The sequence below is a fragment of the Lepisma saccharinum genome, chromosome 11 (assembly GCF_977018435.1).
Source record: "Lepisma saccharinum chromosome 11, izLepSacc3.1, whole genome shotgun sequence".
In the NCBI taxonomy this organism is placed as follows: Eukaryota; Metazoa; Arthropoda; class Insecta; order Zygentoma; family Lepismatidae; genus Lepisma; species Lepisma saccharinum.
Genome location: NC_139239.1, coordinates 8,973,556 through 8,998,509, shown reverse-complemented (window position 1 = coordinate 8,998,509; position 24,954 = coordinate 8,973,556).

Here is a 24,954-nt window from a genome sequence, read left to right as displayed (position 1 = left end):
TAATGGACAACTTTTCACCAGCGAACTCTTGCCACTTCTTAATATCAGAATCCCACGTCACAACAGTAAATGCAACAACTTCTTTTACATTAAATCTTCAAGGCTATCCTTAGAACAAAGATCACTTCTCTACAGGCTACAAACCATTTACAACTCATTAAGAGACGCTCCGGGCTTCCATTTATCAAAACAGACTTACAGAACTGCGTGCATAAATCAGCTGAAGAGTAAATAATATTATTTTTGCCCTAGTTGTTATTATTCTTGTTATATATGTATATGTGTGTGTATGTGTCCATCTTATTATTTTGTTTATTTCTTTTCCGGTTGATATCCTGATGTAAAATGGATTTTTCTGTATTCAGGACTTTTCAAATAAATAAATAAATAAATAAATTTGAAAGATTTTCGCTTCCAGTGCAAGACTTCGAGTCTGTACAGTGCGACCATTGTCGAAGTATGTTCGCTTAAAGTATGGTCTTGCATTTTTCGCACACGGCCTTATGTTCCTAACGTTTTTTTAACGTGGGGAACAGCTAAGTTTAGCAACTCTGTTTCCAACTATGTGTGTTCTCTGGGTGCTAAGATGAAATCGCCTAAGGCAATGAAACTGCACTTCATTGAATACTAAATTAAGAACATCCACGTTTTCGTTATTTTTAATCGCACTTTTCAGACTTCAGTGTATTTGGTTAAATGCTAGATTAATTTTGAAAGTGGTAGTCGAATTAGAAAGCAGTCATTGCCCAGTAAGTGGCTCCTATTGAGCTTGTAATATGCACATAGAGAGAGTGTAAAATGAAATGAGTCATCATTCAAGCACACCTGACTTCCTGTTCCATTATTTATTTGTTGTAATAATATTAATATACAAAGCCTTATATTTTGTGACCTCCCCGATGGCGTAGTGGTAGCGTCGTCGCCTTGCAATCAAGGGGTCTTGGGTTCGATATCCGGTGGAGTCACATAATGGTTCGGATCGCACTTTAAAACTGTATGTCCAGTTCCGATTAGCCTTACTGCGCATAAAGTGGACTTAAACGCCAAATTAAGCAACCAACCTTGTATTTTGTATCAGAAACATACACAAAACATATGAAATCGTCATATGTTCATTTCTTTTCAATACAATTAATAATAATTGATCATGTGTAATTTCTTTACAAGAAAATTTCCAACAGGAGGTAACTGTAATAGTAACATACCGTTACTTTCCAAGTGACTTTAACTGAATAACATTTTGAAACGAGTAATTCTAAATCAGAGGACAATGGTAATATCCCACCCCATACTGAAAATTGAACCCAACTCGTTTCTTTAAAGAGGAAATATTTCACATTCTGGTTAAAAGTTTCAAGTGCTCAGAAATAATAATCTGAATGACGTATTTCCAATTCTTGTAAATAAGCAAAAATTAACTCAGCATTTTCCTCATTCGTTTCAAATGAATTACAATTAGAAATAACGATATGTATGAACAGTGATTCATATTAAGAAAGGCAAGAATTTTCCTGAAATCACTGATGTTCTCAGAACTTTTTTTCGGAGTAGGCTTGAATCCAAAGTGGATATCATCAAATCCAGCTGCGTTCTAGGTAAAGACAGGATACACTGTAAAATGTTTGATAATTACCGTTTTTAATCTTAGTTTTAAAAGTTGTTCAATGTCAAAAATGTTAATCGGGGTTCATTTAATGGGATTTTGCATTTACTTATTTGGGTTTTCCAGAGTCCTTTCTGATTTTCTAAAAATTTCGGGTGGGGTTGTAGCCCAACCAGCTCATCCCTAGGTACGCCGGGGTCTGAAATAGTGCAATAAAATGGATACATTTTTCACATTTCTAACCACAGTCAGAAGGAAAATCGGAACAGGAATTGCCAAGAAAGTACTTCTGGTGTACTTAGTTACTAGTTTACCAATCACCTGTGTGTACTTAAATGTTTGAAAAATATGTTAAAATAACGTAATTAGAATAAACTGATCAATGAAATTCATTGAATTCTATCATACGGAAGACAAAATATGCCAATTGACACGAATATGTTGACTTCAGTAATGCATTAAATTTCATAAACTGCTAACGATGGATTTTAATGCATCAAAATAAACAGAAGGGTATTTTTATCAACTTTTGTTCCATGTGGTGCACTGAAAATGCATCAATTGAAGACATCAGACACAATTATTTCAAATAAACCAAAATTACACGTTTAACTGTGGCAATTAATGTACCAAAAGATGCATCAACTTTGACATGATGCATTTCGAGTTGTGTGCGTAAGAATGCAAATGGCCGGCTCGGTGGCTAAATGCGTCAAGCTGTCTACATTGGATCCGTCACTGAAGTTTCCTGGTTCATGTCCCGGCCTGACATGAGCGTTTATCTTATTATTCTCATAGTAGCGATTAGTCGTCGTCTTGTAATCAAGGGGTCCCGGGTTCGATACCCGGTTGAGGCATAAGTGGTTCGGATCCCACTTTAAACTGTAGGTCCAATCCCGATTAGCCTTACTGTGCATAAAGTGGATTTAAAACACCAAATCAATCAATCAATCAATCAATCATCGTCGCGATTAGCCAAAATTGTAAGAATAGCAACGCTAAATGAGAAAAATAAAAGTAAGAATTCAAAGAAGTTGAAATTTCGAAACGAATCTTCGTACATGAGCAACTTCGAATAATTCGAAGCCACCTTCATAGTCAATTGAATCTTTCAGAACTTAGAAAGGTGGCGATAGAACGGTTGATCACGATAGGAAGAGTCTTTACTATTGGCTAAAATTTCACGTGCTTCCTTTCCTCCACTAACCTTTATACATTGATCCAGAATCGCATCTCGGACAATAAAAATCATTAATTCCCAGGAGATTTGAATGTCGAATCTGCATTTCACAAAATCGAAGCATGTACCTCCAGGCATGGTCTTAATGTAAATGGTAGGCTTTAAAATGTTATGTACTCCTGAAATTATATTTAATTATATCGTCAATAGTTTCCCACTCTCGTTATACTTTAAAACTGTGTTACTTCTTTACAATCTGCTTTTATCTTCCTACTGCGATACATAACACATTTCATACAGTTTAGGTTGTTAAGTTAAAATTATTAATAAAATTTCCCGTTAACAAACCTAGAAGAATAATGATAGTTTTCCCAGAAAGTATATCTTAGATTATGTATCACTTTCGACATAAACATACATCAATTTAATTATGATTATGTATTTCCTCTATGTAAATACTAGGTTTATTAATGATGATGTATATTCTCTATACATAACGTAGAGTTGTTAATGATGATGTATTTTCACTTATAAAATATATAGATGGATTAATGATGACATTCTCTCTATAATACATATATTTATTAATGATGTATTTTCTCTATGCAAATACATATATGTATTAATGATGGTGTATTTCCACTATGTAAACAAATAGATTTATTATTAATAATAATTATTAATTAATTAATAATTATTATGCAAATTACTTGCTTATTGAATTTAACAACAGGTTTGTAAATAGCCTACAATGAAGACAACACATCTGTGATAAATTACGATATTAAGAAGTCGTAGGCATCTACTTATGTGCAGGAACATGCGTATGAACTTTAGGTCCAACAGAGATGACGCCAAAATCTCAAGAATGTTGGCGGGGAGGGGTGACACGAAATTAAGATGGGGGACAACTTTTAAACATTGGCATAGGGGAAAAAAAAATATTTTTGTCATACTGTGATTGCATACAGTATTATTAGTATATTCTTTGTTAGCTTTTCTACCAGTTACATCAGATGTCATACTTCTGTCGTTCTTCATCAGGATATAAAGGTACACGGCAATGCTTGTATTTTGTTACATTTTTACTTCGTGCTTAACGAAATCTTACGAGAAATTACAGAACTTTATTCGATAAAAGATCTAACGCCAGAGGTTTCGGGTTCGATTCCTAGGCATGGGTGTTCTTTCTGAGTGTCCATTCATCAATTTCATCATATTGTTGCTCATCCTCACCTTTGCTATTAGACAAAGGTGGTAGAAAAGCGAAGTAAACTAAACCAATCAATCGAAAATAGGTCTGTGATATCACAACTACTCCTTAATGTTAGTAATATTGTAAACGTAAAGTAGAAAAAAAAATCAAATAAGACCTGGCAACACTAGGGAGTGCAAATGGAGGACAAAGGAGAGAAGGTTGTGTGATATTTTTTGTGTAAATAGATACTTAACGTATTGTGTAAGTTCGCTGATAATTTCTGTTTTTGTTTAGTGCAAGAATAGGGTAAGGGTTGGACAAACTGATACTCGTTAAGAAATTCTTCTTTGAGGAAAAATCCGGATGTGGCAATACTGAATTGAAAACTCGTGGTGAATTGCTTGCACTTGTAATCACTATAATTGGATTTCATACATACACACCAACGTTTCAGAAATTAGATTTGTCGGGCACTGAATAGTTGTTAGTGTACGGTTCTCCACTATTACTCGATTGGACGTTGATTGGCCAAGGTAGGATTGCATAAGTATAGGGCTCGAAATGGGCCGGAGCGGAATGGAGTTCCGATTGTTGAATATGTGGAACCTTCCCGTTCCGTCTCGTCACAAATGATAACGGACCGCTCCGGTTCATTTGCTTTCTTAGATATTGCACTACATTTATTTTTTCATTGTGAACTAAATTGTTAACACTCTTTTCTAGTTCTCATTATAGCCTGCTTAAATAAAGACCCCATTTTATTCTATTCTACTCTATTCCTCCCTGGGTTCGATACCCGGTGGAGGCACATAGTGGTTCGGATCCCACTTTAATCTGTAGGTCCAGTCTTGATTAGCCTTAATGTGCATAAAGTAGACTTAAAATACCAAATCAAACAAACAAACAAATCTATTCCTCCCTAAGTGGAGATTATGACCAGCTTCTTATTGTATGACCTTCAGTGTTATTTAATTTTAGAAATATTCATCTTTAAAATAGGACACAAGGAATACAACTAAAGTAGGTCCAATAACCAAGCAGAGAAATGAACTTAATTAAGGCAGTGGAAGACCAGAGGAAGTGTACCAAATGCAGCCCCTGCATTTCACCTCTGGATGATGCTGTGGCCTGGCGGAAATACATGGAACTGGTAGTTTAAGTTATTATCGCATGCAGTGTTGATTACTGCGTCTATTGTTTTCCAATCAATTTGTGAGTAGTGATTTTGTGCAAGTGTAAAGTTGTTATCATTCCCACATTCAATTGCCATACTTGGGTTATTTAAGAAGTAAATGCGTCAACTCTTCAATGTACTTAATCCTAAATAAAGAAGGTATCCTTGCTTGAAATTCGTAAGTCATTGACGAAAATACGAGAGAAATAATGAGCATGAAAACATAAGTACTTGTGGTCCTAAAGTGGGCAATAATGACAATAAATAACTGAATAATTCCATAAACAACATTATAGAAGCCATGCGACACAATTAAATCTTTACAAATGTTTCCGTTCTTTGTATTTAATATCCAAATGACTTCCAGTTGGTTTTATTTAACCTAAATTATTCTCTCTTTATTTCAATATAACAACCATTTTTAATTGCCTATTTTGGTAGAGGACCTATAGCTTAAAACAGAACGAAGAGTTCTGTGAATTAACAAAAATTACCCAACTAATTACTCTACAAAAAATAACTTAAAACCCTAAACCGCTACAATAACATGACTACTACCTGTCTTTGTTGCATTTTAAGTCATCAATTTTGACACTTAGGAGAAACTCAATTTGAAGTGCGATACTTTCAGCAAATCAGTAGAAAGTGAAGTTTCTTCCGGAGGCTTGCTCTCTTCCGGCCTTTCGTACTTCATAGCCACGCCCCTTTACATAACCAAAGCCATCTAGTGACAAAAAAACGTAACAATTCTTTGATAAATCCACTCCATATGGTTATAAAATGTGTTGTTGCCGCGAGGGAGCTTATACTCCGTCCCAGCTAACTGTGTAGCAGGCAAACGAAAACAAGTCTCTGCGCAAGTGGTGACGCGAGACGACTCCACCAATGAACACGTGAGAGGAACGGAATTGCTTGGAGTGGGAGAAAGCGACTGAAATTACCAGCCTTCCCGTCAGTGTCTGCTGTTTTGCTTTGGTCAATAGATTTCCCTCTCTTCTCTGACGCTATGCGCGACATTGCTCCACAGTTAGCTGGGACAGGGTATAGGAGAATATGGTAGTGTCTATATTGCCTTCATCCTTTTGTGCCTTCTGGTTCCCGTTTTTACTTTTTATCTCTTCATTATTATTTTTCGTGTCTTGTGGATTCGATTGTTGTGACAGATGGATCTCCAGTTTGGCGAGCTGACTACCCATTCACAATTCCAAAAGGGAAGAAAATTCCAGAAGATTCGTGTCAAATGTATTTTATATTATTTGAAGTTTATGTACATATTTTGATATTAACTATTATTAATTGTAATACAGCACGTCATTTAACTAGTATTTAATCTCGTCGCTATGTAAGGGGAGACCCTTTATGAAGACACCCAAATACCAACCTCACTTCCACGCAGTACAGCTCGGTAACTGCAGTTTTTAGGCCAACGAGGCCCTGGCGTCTAGATCTATGGTCAGTGTAATCCTCTGTAGGGTTGTGTTGTCCTGTGTTTTGTCCTCATATGTTCAGAGTACCCTTAACAGTCTCAGCTTTTAACTATAGTAAAGGAGTTTTTAATACCCAGAAGCATGTGTTTATTGTAGTTGTGGCAAGGGGCTGTGGCCCATGTAGTGTAACGGTGCAAATAGTCTTAAGTGCCGACGCACCCAAAAATTGTCAGTTCAATCAATCAAATCGTCGCTGCAGTAATCAGTCAAGGAAGAAGGCACCATGTTTAGGAAAGCAAAGCGTTCCGTTTCGTGAAAATTCCCATTTCGAGTCCTGGATGTGTATCCCCAAGGTGATGTGGGAAGTTAACGTCTCACATGTACGTGTTTTTTCTCAAACATCCAATACACCTATTCATAGACAATACATCACTACACTCGCACGATCAATTGTCTCATAACTTATATATCTAATATAATAAGTGAACTGTTCAGATGAACAATATTTTATAAAAAAAACAAATGCTGCATGAATGGCATGAATGTCACATAGCTTTCTTTTTCACGTTGATCTTCAAAACGGATGATTTACATTGCAGAAATATCTGCCATCTGTCCACAAAAGGTACAACTAAAATAGTTACATTATTTTCTCTCGATGCTAAGAACAAAGTTTTTAATCCTTTAAATCTCTGCCAACAAAAATATTGGTTAAACTTTGTCAGTGATACCAATTAAATTTATACAATTGATATATTCGCACAAGGAATACGATGATGTCAATATTTAACTTTTTCTTCTTTTTCAGTCTGACTGCTGGATCTCTGGACCAAACCCCCGGGACAAGGCCTGACGCAGCATCTCCGCCACTGGGTGAGTTACATGTTTTGTTTGCTTTGTGTGCGTTTGAATTTTTAAGTACCTTTGATGCACAAATTGAGGACTAAAAGTGGTAAACGTTGTTAGTGCCAAAAGCGAAAGTTTTGGAAAATCGCATCGTTCCGCACATCAGCCCGTAAGAACTTGCACACTAGTGACCTCTTTACACACCATTTGAACTATTTAGAGGGCTACCAGCCACATCACACGTTTACCACATTATAAACCATGGCACATTGCACAGTTTAACGTAGAAAACGGTGTTGGAATTATTGTGGCACTTACAGCGTTTACCAATTTTAGTCTTCAATTATCTAATGTTAACTGGACCTACAATTTAAAGTGGGATCCGAAACAGTATATGTGCTTTCACCGGGTATCGAACCCGAGACCGCTTTATTACAAGGTGACGACGTTACCAGTACGCCATTGGGGAGACTCTTTATGTGCTTGTATATGTATGTATATATTTATTTGTGCACACATACACACACACACATAGATATAATATTTATATTGCATAGTTCATGGTTAATCAACTCATAAAACGCTTTCCCCAAACTATTCATTTAAAGTTTAACGTTTAAGAACACGCTATTTAAATTTATGATTGTATTTATATTAAAAGTTCTTACCGTTACTGACCCATATTACAAGGAATTCTGTGCGTTATCCGTCTGGCGATTCATAGAGGAATTTCTGTTCTTGGTGAACGACATTCTCAGAGTTTTTTTTTTCCCAAAGTGGCTCTCGCGAAAGAATACTGTTACCAGGGAAAGATTTGGTTTCCATGCCAACAGTCTCTCTACTCGACGGACTGCCAAAGAAGACGGACCGAAGTGAAGGTAAATACAAGGAACTGAGGGAAGAGTAGCCTGGATCAGTCGTTACGGGAACGAATATTCCCTTGTGCTCGCGAATAGAAATCTGCAGCTGTCCAAACGTTAAAGGTATTATTCATTGTCCATCGGCGTACGTAATGGTTGGAAGTTATAGTAATCCACGAACAATTTAGTTGTCTGAAATTGCCGTATAAATAATTTTATTTTTGGAATACACGAGTCTGGTGCTTGGAAGTAACTACTTACTTGTAATGCAGTTATAAGTAACTGTTACGTATTGAGGAAATTCTAACTGTAACGAGATACGTTTACAAGTAAGTAACTGTAACGGAATTACTTTTTGCAATAGAAGTAATGCTATCAGCAATTACTAATACAGTTATTTTGCGACACTTAAATTGTTAGCTTGAAAATTTGTGACGTAGAGGAAGAGCTAAATTTGGCAATCCTGTTTCCAACTATCCTCTTTGGATGCTAAGATGAAAGGATTTTCGTGGAATTTAGAAATGCATAATATTTTCTAAATATAGAATTGTCGTGGATATTCAGTCGAGCTGGTGTAATAAATTAAAGGGAATTCGAAAACATTATGAATTGACAAAATGCGGTACTATTCAAATACTTCTGAGAAATGAATGTAAACAATAAGCACCAAGATGTATATCGTGTAACAGGCTTTGTCTGTAAGCGATTGTATTGCTGATTATCGGGTCAGTTCTTTTGTCGGTGAGATTATTTTTTTCACGTCACTTTGGACCATATTATTCCAACTTTAAACTGTAGATCCAGTTCTGATGAGCCTTACTGTGCATAAAGTGGACTTAAAGCAGAAAATGAACCAATCCATCTTTATTGAAACTCAACAATTGAACATCTAGCTCTAGCTGAAATAGAAATACACACCGCGGCAAAAAAGAATCGCCCCCTACTGATAAAATCTAATATTTTCTTTCAAGCAGTATGTTTTATACTTTTTGTAATTATTTTGACAATTGTACATACTGTACGTAATTTTAACATTTTCTGATATATTAGTTACTCTAACAATGAAGGTAATAATAAAGAAATCAACAAAGAAAGTGGTTAGTTTATTAAATTGTTAAGCTTTATGGCCTATATTGCCTTCCGCTATTGTTTAGTTACCTTTGTTTGGTCTGGTGTATAGTTCAATTGTTACAATTGTTTAGGGATTGGTTTCATAACCTCGCTGAAAGTTTTCTTGATCAGAAGTCTTCCTTCTTGCTCACACAAAGGACAGTAAATTGAAATGGGTAGAAAGCAGGGTGTTACAGATTTTAGTCCAAGAAAGCAAGGAAGGATACTTCAAATGTTAGAGGATAATGTGTCCAAAAAGAAATTGCACGAGGACTTTATATTCATCAAAAAACTGTCACAAATGCTGTTCGGTGGAATACAGAGACTGGAAGTACAGACCGTACAAAAGGCAGTGGAAGAAAACCAGTTACAATATTTGTGACAGTTTTTTGATGAATATAAAGTCCTCGTGCAATTTCTTTTTGGACACATTATCCTCTAACATTTGAAGTATCCTTCCTTGCTTTCTTGGACTAAAATCTGTAACACCCGGCTTTCTACCCATTTCAATTTACTGTCCTTTGTGTGAGCAAGAAGGAAGACTTCTGATCAAGAAAACTTTCAGCGAGGTTATGAAACCAATCCCTAAACAATTGTAACAATTGAACTATACATCAGACAAAACAAAGGTAACTAAACAATAACGGAAGGCAATATAGGCCATAAAACTTTACAATTTAATCAACTAACCACTTTCTTTGTTGATTTCTTTATTATTACCTTCATTGTTAGAGTAACTAATATATCAGAAACTGTTAAAATTACGTACAGTATGTACAATTGTAAAAATAATTACAAAAAGCATAAAACATACTGCTTGAAAGAAAATATTAGATTTTATCAGTAGGGGGCGATTCTTTTTTTGCCGCGGAGTGTACTACACCAGCTTGCCAGCCCATCAGTTCTGAAGAGTATCCAAAGATACACATTCTACCTTCTGTTTCTTCCATCGTCATGTCAACACTTGACGCCAATGTACGTTAGGAATCCACCATTCAGAGCAAAGAAACGAATATAAAAATGTTGTTTACGACCCGTCTTAAGCACTGCATCAACCCGTCAAACATCTTCCAGAATAAACAAAACCACCTTCGTTTTCACCCCTTCGGAGGCTTCTTAACACCAACTGCGACGATGGCTCCTTCAAGCGGCAATACTGGGAAACAAGAGGCACCTGCTTTTTCATCGGATTGGTAAAGGAAATCCCACAAGTGTACACTCGTAGCATTTTATGGATCGTAAAGTAGGGAAACGTAAAATTCCAGATAAGTTTCTGTTGTCTCTCCCTCCCCAAAGAGAAGGGAGAAATTCCACCACCAGGAAAATAAGAATCAAGCTGGATATTTAACACCCGAATGCACAGTTCCTGGTTTGTATTTCTTCAGCGTCTTCAGGACATTCGCTATAGCGTTGCCGTGAACTCGTGGACAATTTGGAAAGAAACAAATTATTCAAAAGCGTGCTTCTCTTTCCAGCTAACTTAATAGTTGCGTGGTTTAAGACAGGAAAAGAAGCAACCGTCTGAAGACAACAAAACCTCATAAAAAATGCATCTTTCTACTGCTACCCTTAACCTCCATTGGAGTCCAAGAACAGCGTGTGCTGGAAGCCAAAAAGAGCAGTCACCAGCCGACATTAGGCATTTATAAGGATGACAGAAGTTCCTTGTGAACGCAAGCTCTCTATAGAACAGCACAGAATCACAAATGGTTGTTGTAAAGGTAAAGAGAAAAATATATTTTACAGGGTTCTCCTTTCGGTACGCGTTTCAAGAAGGGGGAGAAGCTTTCCAAATTAGATTTAACATGCTGATTGATATCACTACAGTCCAGCAGAATTAACTTGAGAGAAATTGCTGCCGGCGCCGCTGCAGGAGTACCAACCTACAGCGAACGCTTGACTCTCACGCGAATCACGGGCAATCAGCTGACAGCGGGAGATTTGAAGAATAATTACTAGGGCTAGGATTTTGATGAAATTGCATCTTTTTTTCTGGTGAATAAGAAACCCAAATCTTTTAATATTTATATGTTTTATGTCGTGCTGAAACTTTTAAGCACTATTTGTTGGGGCATATTTTTTTTGCATTTTTTGCCATTATGGGTTGTATAAGTCATTTTTTGGCATTTTAAGTAATTTTTTGGTCATTTGTTTTTATTTTCTTAGTTTTCCAGAGCACTTGTACGCTGCGAGTGCATGGGCAGCATTAACGTGAAAGGATTAAGATGAATAAATATGCAATTTTTTCATATCTTCCCTAGACAATTTAAAATATATGAAACCGCAGCTACCTTCCATCCGTCTCAGAAGAAAATAAACAACACGAATATAACGATTTCCTTACAATGAAATTCAATTGTTAGAAGTTCAAAACAGCTCGCAATTTTGCCCCAGGAGAAGAAAGTCGTTGCCCTGCCTAATCTTATCTTCTAATCTGCTCAGACCAATTGTTGTGTTCCTTGAAAGTTAATGGATGGAACGTGTGATCTGGCCATTGTCGAAGTTCCTGTTTATTGCGAGAATTTACTTTGGTGCAGTGTTCAGTAGAGCAGGTTTTCGAAGCATTGGACAAGATGCCAAAAACCAAGCAAAGTACACAGTACAAATTAAAACAGTGAGTGTCCCGGTATGGTGAAAATACGTTCAGTACGGACGGATCAGTATTATTCTGTCAGCTTTGTGGTGTAAGAGTTGCTGCGGAAAAGAAATTCACGGTGGAGCAACATGTCAACCGCGAGAAACACAAGGCAGCTCTGAAGCAAATTCAAGATCAGAAGAGGACGGTGCAATTGTTAATGGGTGAGTGTTCCTCCAAATCCTCTGTTATTTCTGAAGAACTGTGCGACGCTTTTATTTCTGCTGACATTCCTCTAAGTAAACTAAATAATCCTAAACTTCGAGCATTTTTGGAAAAACATACTGGGAAATCGTTACCAGATTCTTCCACGCTAAGGAAAAATTATGTCAAGAAATGCTACAACCAAACAATGGATCAAATTCGGCAGAAAATTCATGGTAAAGAAATATAAGTGCCAATTGACGAAAGTACCGACTCACTCGGACGGTACATTGCAAATGTAGTGATTCGTACGATGCAGGAATCCGAGTCTACTCAAGTGTTTCTAATAAATTGTGAATGTCTAGAAAAAGTGAATTATTCAACGATCAGCAAAGTTTTCAATAACACGATGCAGTTATTGTGGCCCGACGGCATTCAATATGACAAGGTGTTGCTTTTCGTAACAGATGCGGCACCGTAGATGGTTAAAGCAGGGAATTCTCTGAAAGGTCTGTACTCGAAAATGGTACATGTAACATGTCTTGCACATGCGTGTCACCGTATTGCTGAAGAACTGCGAAGTCACTTTCCTGATGTAGACCAACTGATTGCAAACATTAAGAAGATTTTCCTCAAGTCCCCATCACGAGTGTTAGCTTTTAGGTCTCATGCACCTGATGTGCCTTTGCCACCAGCTCCTATTCTTACTAGATGGGGTACATGGTTAGAGGCTTGTGGTTACTATTGTGAAAATTATAAAGTTGTGAAAGAAGTTGTAACCTCGTTCGACAGCACTGACGCATTGTGTATAAGACAAGCACAGGAAGTCTTGGCTGATCCCGAAATGGAGGGAAAAGTATGCTATATAAAGTCCAACTTCGGCTTCCTACCTTCTGCCATAACTTCACTCGAGACATCTGGAGCTACATTGGTTGATCAAGTTAATGTCCTTAACAAAGTTCAGGATAATTTGGAAGCAGTTCCAGGTACTGTTGGAATACAAGTGAGAGAAAAGATGCAGAAAGTGCTAGGGGAAAATGCAGGATACACAATAATATGTTCTATTCGTGACGTATTGTGTGGGAAAACGTTTTCATTGCCAGGCTCTGAAACCGAATTAGAACCAAGTGACATTGTATGTTTTAAATATGCCCCTATTACCTCCGTTGATGTTGAAAGGAGCTTTTCTATGTATAAAAGTGTGCTAGCTGACAATCGTCATTCATTTCTTTTTGAAAATTTACAGAAAATATTCGTTCCACACTGCAACTCAAAACTGAACAGTAACCTCTCATAATTTGTCAAAAGTTGCATACTAGAGTTGCTGTAATTTGAAGTGCAAATAAAATTTTACTTTGGAATTTTTAACGGTTTTTAGGTCATTTTTAAAGTCATTTTTTGGCAATTTTTAGGTCATAAATGCATCTTTTTAAGGGCATTTTTTACGAATTTTTAGGTCATCAAAATCCTAGCCCTAATAATTACATTGTTTAACGGAAATATCACTGTATTAAAAGGACATGCTAAGAAAATTATAAGCATTATAAGTATTCTATCTTACACAATAAATGGATAGACAGTTTATTCTTTACCTTAATCCGTAATTTGAAAACACCCGAGGTTCACTAGTCACTGCACGTGAGTCCTTTCCCTGTAAGGGAGTTTTCAAGTAAATGAGACACGTATCAGTTGGAATAAAGCCTTCAGAAATCTGAATATTCATAGCTCTTGCAATTACGTTGCAATAAAACTATCTTTAACACGAAATGACTTAATGATCTCACTGTAACAGTAGAAAAGACCTTTAATACGAGATATCTGGTCATCTTTGTAAAACATAACTGGTTGACAGCAAGACCAATCAAATGACCTTGTTTAACTTTTATTTACTGCTATATTTGAAGTAGAATTTGCAGGGCTGGAGTTCGATTTCCGACCGGGTACAATACAAAGATTCTTATACAATTTAATCTGTTGGACCAACCGGTCCCCGTGGCGGAGTGGTTAGCACATCGCGCTATTAATTTAAATAATGTATAGTGGTAATTAATTTTACTTCCATAGCAGGATTAAAGATCTTGTATAATAAGTTGTAATATAGTGAGAAATTTTCTTCAGGCCTTCCCCCCCTAATTTTTCACATTTAAATGGCGGTTGCTGAAAGGGATGAGCCCCTCCCCCGAAATTAAATTCTGGCTACGGGACTGGGTGCATGAAATATAGTTAAAAACTCTGACAACTGTAGTTTTCAATCGTGGCGTGTTAACTGCTTTTCTAAGGCTTTTGCAACAGACCGCCCCAATTTCTTTTGCAACCAGAGGCTTGAAAAGCCTTTCCTGGGCCAGTCAGCTAATGGTCAAATGTAAAAGAGTCCATAAAAAATCACAATTTACAATCACAGAAAGTAACTGCTCCTTTCCTCGCCATTTTCCTTTTAAAAAAATCAATTTCTGCTCCAAACCTCGTCGTTTTAAAGACATGTTAAACAGTCTTTTTTACAGCCAATACGAACTTATCACTCTTCATCTCGGAACCAAGGCATGAACGAAATGACACGCAATCCACGAATTTCGTCAGAGTTGCACCTTTTCTTGCCGTTTCATTAGTCTTTACGTTCCAAAAATTAAGGCAGACTCCACCCCTTACTGTTCTTTTTTCGCAAAACGCGACTTGGCACGATGACAATAAACCAGTTAACCCCACCCCCTCTTTCAACCCCATAAGCTTTCCTTTAACTGCCGTTTATCAACAATGAAGTCTTACTTTTCTTTTTAAACGAAGATAAGACGGCCATTTTGAGTCAAATCGCAGACAATTGCCGGATGCAACGCGCTATAAATTGACACGGAGCTGTGTGATAACGACCATGTGCTTTTGGTCGTGCTAACCACACAGTGTAAGGATATGGTTTAAAAGTGTCACGAGGCACGATATGGGTTTCTTTTTTTTCTTGGCTTTTTATCTGTACCGAATTGTTTATCTTTCTGAACTGACTCCTCCTTAACAGACGAATGAACTATTCAGCATGTCGTTTTTATATTTCAACTAGCTGATTACTCGACGTTGCCCGGGTATTTATTTATCCCAATCTTCTATTAGAGAGGAATGTAATGAATTCTAACTATAGTGTAAAATTAACTCGGAGTTAAACGGCATTGGGAGTCACTATTCACCTTAGCGACCCCGAAAACTATGGATTCCACACTAATATCGGTCGCTTTACATGTCACCCCTTTCCCAATCCTAGAGGTGCCAGTGGTGTATTAGAGTAGAACGGCATTGGGAGTGTCACTATTCATCTTAGCGACCCCAACAACTATGGATTCCACACTAATATCGGTCGTTTCCGATTATTTTTACATGTCACCCCCTTTCCACCCGCTTCCCTAGCGGTGCCAGGGGTGTTCTTACCTCCATAGTATTTCTTTCCAGATTGTAAGTCATACGTGTACTAAGTTTGGTTGAAATCGCTTCAGGCGTTCGAGAGTTATGCCGGAACAAACGAACACACACATATACACACATACTGTACATCCATTTTTTATATATATAGATGTATACATTGAGTTATAAGAACAAATTACTATTGCGCTTCCAACAGCTCCGTATATAGATATTTTGAGTCTAGGAGAATTGCGACCGCGGACATTTGCGATCAAGACAAAAAACGCGGACAATTGCAATCCTATACCTCCTTAAAAGATGAGGGATGGACAATTGCGACCACAAACTGGAATTCCAACCCCCACATACTATATGCATGAGCCATTGCAATAACCACTCTTAAACTGAACTAACACCAGATATTACATCGGACCTTAGAAACCTGTTACTTTTTCGAACCGGAACCCTGTTAGCTGTGCTAACCATTCCACTACGGAGGCCGGCTGTAATTCGTTACCAATAAACAGAGAATCGGCACTTAAGAAAACAAGGAAATAGAATCTATTTCGAACAAGCGAAGATGGTTTCCAGAGCAAGAAATAAATTCAATGATAAGATTTTCGTGTGTGATACGTGGGAAGTGAAAAGAGTTAAGCCCATCACATCGCAATTGTCCACCAGAATTTTCATTTTAAACTGGTTTCGTTGGAATTGGTCGCAATGGTCCGCGATCGCAATTGTCTGGACTCCAGATATTTTGGCACTACCAAGCACCGACATTTTATGCGCGTCCTTTGATATTTTCTTCTTATGCCATGGTTTGTGATTCTTACATTTACAAATTTAGAAATAAGCATAAGGTATTGAAGTATTCCTACTTTGCATTTCTGACTTTATAAAGAGTTAAGAATATTTCAGCTATGTCTGAAGAACATCTTCATAAACGTACAATTACTACTAATTACTTTGGGAAAATGAAAATTCTAGCAGTGTGCTGCCAGAATATAAGCCCATAAGTAAAATAAGATAAAAGTGTTAACAATAATAACCTGGACAACAAATTTTAACTTTTTTCATGCTTCTGAAATGAAAAGTACATTTCATTATGGAATTGAGGGTGCTGAATACGAAAGTAATAATAAAAATGCTGAATTGGTTCGAGTTTATGTGTAATCGAAAGAAATGTGTGTTATGTGGTGTTAATAGGAAATTAACATGTGTACAAAATGTACAAAATGGAAGTTATAAAAACATTATTTACATGTATATTACAAACGGCGCCTCTTTGCCTGTCGCTTGTATTGTGGTTCTGGAATATCTTTGGCGATTGTCCAACAATAATCAGCAGGCATAGACTTCCTCCAGTGGCCCTGATATCGTTTCTCCATTGTAGATATAACTTGGTGGAAATGTTCCCCATGTTCATCGCTGAGTGCTCCGCAATTTCCTGGAAAGAAGTTTGTGTGGGTGTGTAACATATGTATTTTTAATGACATATGACACCCCATTGCTTGGTAGGAAGATATTAGTTGTTTATTAGTTCCTTATAATTCTGAGTCCGCACGCTTCCCAAAACATCTGTCACCACGTTTCGGAAACAGTCCCATGCAATCTTCTTCTTATCTTCTAGCAGTGCGTCAAATTCAGGATCATTGAGGAGTTCTCGAGTCTGAGGGCCAATAAATATTCCCTCCCTGATTTTAGTTTCACTAATCCGTGGAAATGTACGCAGATTATACTTGAATGCATTACTGGCTTGGTTCATACTTTTAACAAAGTTCTTGATTAAACCTAGTTTAATATGTAAAGGAGGAAGTAAAACCCTGCTGGGAGCTATCAAAGGAACATGTTGAACGTTCTTTGTTCCTGGCTCCGAAGATTCACGGAGTAGCCAGTCTTTCCTTAAGTAGTGGGAAGCCTTATCACGGTTACCCCACTCGCATAGAAGACAGCAGTATTTTGTGTAGCTGAGCTGCAGGCCAAGAAGTATGGCTAGAACTTTGAAATCGCTACAAATATTCCAATTGTATATAGTCATAATTTATGGCTTTCAGTAGTTTTTCCATGTTGGCATATGTCTCCTTCAAGTGCACTGCATAACCGATTGGGATTGATGGCAACACATTTCCATTGTTCACTAACACAGATTTCCGACTTAGTTTTGATGCGTCTATGAACAGCCGCCATTCATCGGGATTATGTTCTATGTTAAGTTTACTCATAAGACCAGTCACATTTTTACAACATACTATGTCACCTTCCACTGGAAAAGTACTCTTCTAGGGGGTTTGAAGTGTCCGAAACACGTATACTTTAACATCTTCAGCAAGAGCTTCCCACTGCTTGAGTCTGGATGCCAGTAGTTCTGCGCCACTTTTTGACAACAACAGGTTCCGCACAAGGTCATTTAATTCATGTTGAGTGATTAGATGGCTATTGGATGATGATATGTTGGCTGTGAAGTCAGGATCGATGGATGACGAGGAATCTTCAACAGGATTTGGCATTCCTGCGACGAGTTTGGCCGCCTCTTGCTCTTCGTCGGATGAATCACTGGAGTACAATGCGGGAAGTTGTGGAACAGGTAATTCTTCAGAACGTGGCAAAGGATGAATAGCTGAAGGAATATTGGGATAAGTGATAGTCCACTTTTTCTTTTTAGATATGCCTTTAATTGGAGGAACCATGCAAAAATAGCAGTTGAAGTATGATCTGTCAGTTCTCTCCATATCATTGGAACTGCAAACGGTATGCATGGTCTTTTCCATGTAGCCAGTCCCGCAAGTTTGTCGAATACGTATTACAACAAATGTGTGGTGCCCACTTCTTGTCCATATCTCCCACTTTACAACCAAAGTACAAGTGGTAGGCTTTCTTTACGATTGGCGTGAAATTTCTTTTTTGATCGACAAATGTTATTTCGCTGCAAACATAACAAAAATTGTCTGAACTGTTAACACACTTACGCGACAAGTTTCTGGTCAGTACAGTCATAAAACGATAAAAAAAGTACACCACAAACATACACAAAATTTCGCCACGACCATATACGGTAGTTCGAATTGGAACTATGCAGGAAGACGTAACAACTCGTTTCCCCTGACAAAATCTTCAATACAAACTGAAGCGTGATGTGGTTGATGATTCTCGGTCAGCGATCACATGCTAGTGATAAGGATAGTGATAAAGCTAACCGTCAAATAATAGATGTTTATTGAAATACGCAGACGGCCGCTGTTGTCACGAATCCTTATTTTGCACACCGGAGCACATCCGGCGATAATGTATTTCCTCGAAACTCGAACCAAGCTTCAAAAACTAATATCATATGCGTTATCAGCACCCTCAAATTACTAAGAATTGGTTACTTTTATCTCCGAAGCATTTTCATTGTTGACCAGTGTAATTAAAGTAAATAATATCTTGCGCAGTATGTTCTCAGTAGAAAAAAAAATCAATATTGTTCAATTCTGCTTGAAATAAAATAATATCGCTATAAACTGTGTATTACACATTATTCTAAGTAAAATTTACAAAATATTTATAAATTACGACTGATATCTCAGAAACAAATTAGTTAGTATTTTACTTTCCTTGCTTTCAATGAAGCAAATTTGTGTTATCAAAATTGACCATTTTTGCAATTCTTATTTAATTAACAATATTGAGAGATTATTTAGCCTTTCCTTACCTATTGACGATCTCAGTTGGATTTCATATTCTCTTTGGCATATTCTGATTTCTTGTCTTTAAAAAAAGGTCTAAATAACGCCCTCTGTGCGTGTCGCCTTACGCCGCCGCATTTCCTCTAGCCTACCCATCGCTACGGGCCTGTTTTCCAAATTAATAGATACCCATCCAAAACATAGAATGTGAGTAGGCTCTTTACATCTGAGCTCTTACCATTGGTGGATTCCGAACGTGGAATGATTTGGATATGCACAGATTCTGAAATATGGACCACAAGCATACGTGTATATGTCCGTGTAATATATCTACAGGAACAATACCCTCCTCGTATATAGCCCCATGTATTTTCATATTATCAGCATGTTATAGCCGGACTGGTGGCCGAGTGTGTTATGAGCAGACCTCGGATTTATACGGTCTAAAAAGTGTGTTTTTAGGATCCTAAAATAGGTTCCAAAAACTCTAAAATAGGTTCTAAAAATCCTAAGATAGGTACAAAAAAATCTTAAGTTAACCTTGAAAAATCCTGAAGTATGTTAAAAAGAAACTTGAAATTGTTCAAAATTCCTGAAAAATACTGATTAGGTATAGTCACCGGCAATGAGAATGGGACACCTATATCCTAAGTCGTGAATGCCACAAAGCACCGAAGTGACGCGAAAGTGAGAAAGACCACACAGATCAGAAGTTTGCACTTTGGACTGTACAGGTAACAGTGGCACCATTTTGCTTTGTTTAGAGCGTGGAGAAATCACCATGGATTGGGAAGAAGGGAAATCGTCAGAGAGCATGTTTGAAACACGTTCGTCATTGGCTTTTTTCGTGACCAAACAAAGCAAATGCTTCTGTGTGACATAAAAATCCTATAAAACAATATATAAACACCTAAAAATATGCTTGATTTAGACGCATAAACCTTAAATGAGTTCTAACAAGCAAATTAGGCACTATAAAACTTCATCAGTTATTGCATTTTTTAACGATGATATAACTTATTACGTCTTACATATCTGTAAAGGAAAAAAATAGGTTTATCTCACCAACGAAGTTTCCGGTTTCGAATCTCGGATTGAGCATAGGTGTTATTTGCGATGTCCATTCGTTAATTCCATATAATCATCACTCATGCTTACAGTCGCATTTAGCCAAAAGTGGTATGAGAGTGAAGCTAAAGAACAAATATACGTGAAGCATTAAAAGCCCATTTTTTCGCCTTGAACTTGAAGAACTGTAACGGACTACCGAGATGAGAATTCGTGCAAACGTCAGCAGTGTTTGAAGATGGCGGCCTCAAAACCGCGGTGCTAAGTTTGTCAATTCAATGATATTGAGTCGATGTTGCTAAAGACATAACAGAGTACTACGAGGACGTGATTGTGTGCTGTGGTTAATTTAAGGATAATATTCCGTAGCAAACTTTGCTCTTCGTGTGATTGATTAATTTGGTTTATTTTAGTTCGCTTTTCTGCCACTTTTAGCCAATCACAAGGACGAGAATGTTATAATGAAATTAAAGGGATAATCACAAAGAACACCCATGCCCAAACCGAGATTCGAATCCAGAAACCCTGGCGTCGTAGCACGCTGTGCTAACCATTCCGTCACGGAGGTCGGCCACGGTTGATGTGAGGGGAGAGGCACGTTACCTTCTGGTTAATATGCAAAACGCGGGCATCGGAATGATACGATTACCATCGCTCAGTGCATGTTGTAATTTGAAAATTTGGAAAACACATATTACGTCGATTTGCATAATGTTCGTTGACCAGAAAGTTCTACATGGATAACTGATGCATTGTTTGTAGCTTGAATTTGTTTGGCGTTTGTTTGAAGGTAACATTACAATGTTATTAATAATTCCATAGAAACACATGGGTTTGCATTTCTTGCATCTCATTTGCTAAACTGATAGAAAATATTGACATAAACCCAGAGTGTGCATTAATGGGGTGGGAGGATGCAAGGGTTCCAGCCTTTTTTTTACCTAATTAGGTGCACGCAAAGGATGGTGTATGCTGTGAATGTTTGGAATGTTGCTCTTCATTGACATGAGACAGTGGAAATTGGATAGAGGGGAATAGACGAAAAAGCTTTGGAATTTGAGTTTCAAAATAAAGTTTAATTTCACATGAGCGCGCATTGTGATAACTAAACTTCTTGCATTAAAATCATATAAGGGGGATGATGTTGAAGTAAGGTGAAAAGTAAAGAGTGCATTTTCCAAATCGTGCAAGGATGATACTCATGACGTTGCATAGGCGTACCCGATAGCCTAGTGGCTAACAGTGTCGGCTTCTAATAGTTCTTTCGGATTTTTTTAAAAAATTATGGGCATTTCAATAAATAGAATGTGTTTGCCCGTCACACAAAATAACTAAAACAGATTGAGGACAGGTCCACAATAAGAAAATAAAATATATCCATTAAAAACTTCCTTAATCAATTTTTAAAAGTAACTAATTCATTCATTACTTAACAAAAACTAAGGCTAAATTATCTATGAACACTAACATCTCCTTACCTATTAAAAACTGAGGCTGTAAAGTAAAGAGGGACTAAGCACACAAGGACAACACGATTGTACAGAGTATTATCTTTGCCGTGGTTGCAGGCGCCAAAGCCTCGTTGCCTGCAAGAAGCAGTTACAGGGTTTATCACGGGGAAGTGGGTTGACTTTTGGGTACCTTAGCATCCATTACGCCAACATAGCCGACCTCCGTGGCAGAGTGGTTAGCACAGTGCGCTAGGACGCCAGCGGTCCCAGGTTCGAATCCCTGCCAGGACATTGGTGTTCTTTGCGAGTCCCTTCAGCAATTTCATTACATCATTACTCATCCTCATCGTCGCGATAAGCCACAAGTGGCAGACGAGCGACGAAAAATAACAAAAATCAATTAAATGAAAACCTTATGTCACGTGCCAGTTCCGACGACACAATGAAAAATGCAAGGGAGAAATATTTCCCGAGAGCAACGATAGATGGCAGCACGCAATGTAAAGAAGAGCAGAGTTCATTGTAGAAACTAGGAGCTGAGAAGAGTGATTATATATATTATAGTAAATGCAAAATACATAAAGGAAGAGTATAAACATTATAGAAGGAGTGAATAAAATGTTGTAAATAGCCAATTAAGATAAATAAGAATATGCTCGTATATGAAACAATTATGAAAGTTAATAAGTGAGCAAATGAATTCAGAAATGTATCTCCTTTTTGATCCTAGTGATCAAAAATTGATTTAATTCCTCTGACGAGGAGAACATCGTCAGCTTTTGTGTTTGTTCATCCCTCGGTGGCGCTCTGCCAAATTAGACGCACTTACGGTTGCGCTTATTAGATGCACTGGGCCATAGGTAGCGCTTGCTGTTAGCGATCCTGGGCTATTCCCCTGTGGTCGTTACATAGGAGGTGGCGCTACTCTTTTTATAAGTATAGGTTGTGTCGTTTGTATAATGCCAAAGAAGCGGGGAAAACGAGCGCATATACTATGTAATAAATAAGATTACTCTTTAAAAGGAAAGACAATAAATTAGAAGAAAGAAAAGAAGAATAAGCCTTTTCCAAAAATAGAACAAAGAAAAGAAGAGGAAGCCTTTTCCCTAATCAAAGATAGAAAAGAAGAAGAAGCATTTTACCAAAATAGAAGGAAGAGAAGAAGAAGAAGCCTTTTCACTAATCAACGATAGAAAAGAAGAAGAAGCCTTTTCCCAAATCAAAGATAGAAAGGAAGAAGAAGCCTTTTTCCAAAATTGAAGGAAGAAAAGAAGAAGAAACCTTTTCCCCAAAGTTGTGAGAAGAAAAGAAGAATAAGATTTCCTTTCAATTATACATATATTTATAAGAAGACTATAACCGACGTAAATTTGGAATCAGCATATATATATTTCAATGTATATACAAGCTTCGCTATATATTTTCTCTGTATTGTGTACAGTTTTCAGAATATAGCTCCGCATTTAACTATATCATCTTGACTATAAAACGCTTTCTTATTTGAAATTCTCGAATAAAGAACATATCCCCTGAGATTAAGATATTTCTGTAGCCGTGGTATAAGTTTATTTTAAGAAGTGCACTAGAGAGACGTTGCACTTACAACAAAATATTTCGTTACTATATATTAAATTGGTTGTTAATATATTAAATATAGTGCGAGAGAGTTTGAATATAGTGCAAATTATAGATATTGCAAACTCTGTAATTCTGCTGGAGGCGCAAGCGAGGCATCTTCGATAACGTAGTGGTTAACATGGGTCTTATAGTCAAGAGATAAAAGGTACAATTTCCGGTGGAGTTACATACCACAACGCGCCTCCCCGAAAGCGTGGTGGTAACACTCTTTCCGCTTGTATGCATGGGGTCCCGGCAGTGGCTGCGATTAGGGGGGCAGTTGCCCTCCACTTTTTGTCACTTTTGCCCCCGCACTATTCTAAACCTTATCTCCAAATGGAAATATACTGTCTCCCCCCCCCCCAAGTTTTGGCAGCTTGCCCCCCTGGTTTTAGAACCCAATCGCCGACACCGAGTACCGGGATCGGTCCACGATGGAGGTACGTTGTACAGTGGTTAGAATCCCGTTTTAAACAGTTGGTCCAGTCACGTAACTCATCACAAAGTGAATTTAAAGATAACTGCATTCAACACCACCGTATTCGCAACTGTAGTTCTTTAGTCCGTTCGGCAAGATCCGTGTTTTCTAACCTTGAAGCCGTGGAATAGTTGCCTTTTGGGAAGACTAAAGGGGTAGGGATGGTTTTTGGGGGTGTGGAGGCATTCTCTTCAGGGTGCCGAGCGTGAGGGGTAAATGCTCACCCGCGGCATTGTATCTGCGTCGTTACCAGCCAAGTATCTTAATTACCGACAGCGAATATTGCCGACGCAATCGCGTTAGTGAGCGGAGCGAGTAATTCCTTTGGACCCAATCTCAATCGATGTCCATGGTTTCGGCGGGGACCGATGCCACCCACATGCAAATTCATGCGTTTACGACGATGGGTAGGCTGCGTGATGTCCGTGGTGGAGGGCAGGAGAGAATGTATAACAATATCGCACTGAGTTCGCCGGTGCCAACTCTATTAGCCTCTATTCAGAGATGCAAATGGAGATAGTGTCCAGTTTTTGTCTTATTGGATTTGGTTATCTTGGTTTAGGATATGCCAACCCTTGCAAATATCAAGTCTGGTATCGCTGGTTTCAACATTGAGAATTAGTACAAATACCCACTTGTAGAGGTTATTTGCTATGTTCATATCAAACAGTCATTTAAAGGCATAACTAAATGATATAACCTAATAATCCGTGACGCAACAGCCCTTGAGGGCCCGGGTCTACGTACCGACTGCCGGCCTCACTCCAACATGCCGAGGTGGGTGATCGTCCAACCAGTTACGGGGTGACTCGTGTTCAGCACGACGAACCCCCAGTCGTTGTTGTAGGTCTGCATGACCGGGTTACGCTACTCATTCGTAGCTCCCAAATTTCCTCACGATGGTGAGTGGCCATCCGTCCAGTTAGTTTATGTTTTATAATAAGTAGTGCTATTGGGGCGGTTCAAAATAGTACTTAGTAGGTATGGTCTTTTTTTATCAATTGAATATCACTTTTTGACATATTTTGACAATTTTTTGTCGATGTTTTAGCGTTTAGCGATGTTTTAGTACAAATTTTCACTATACTCATTTTTCCCCCACTCGTACTTGGTA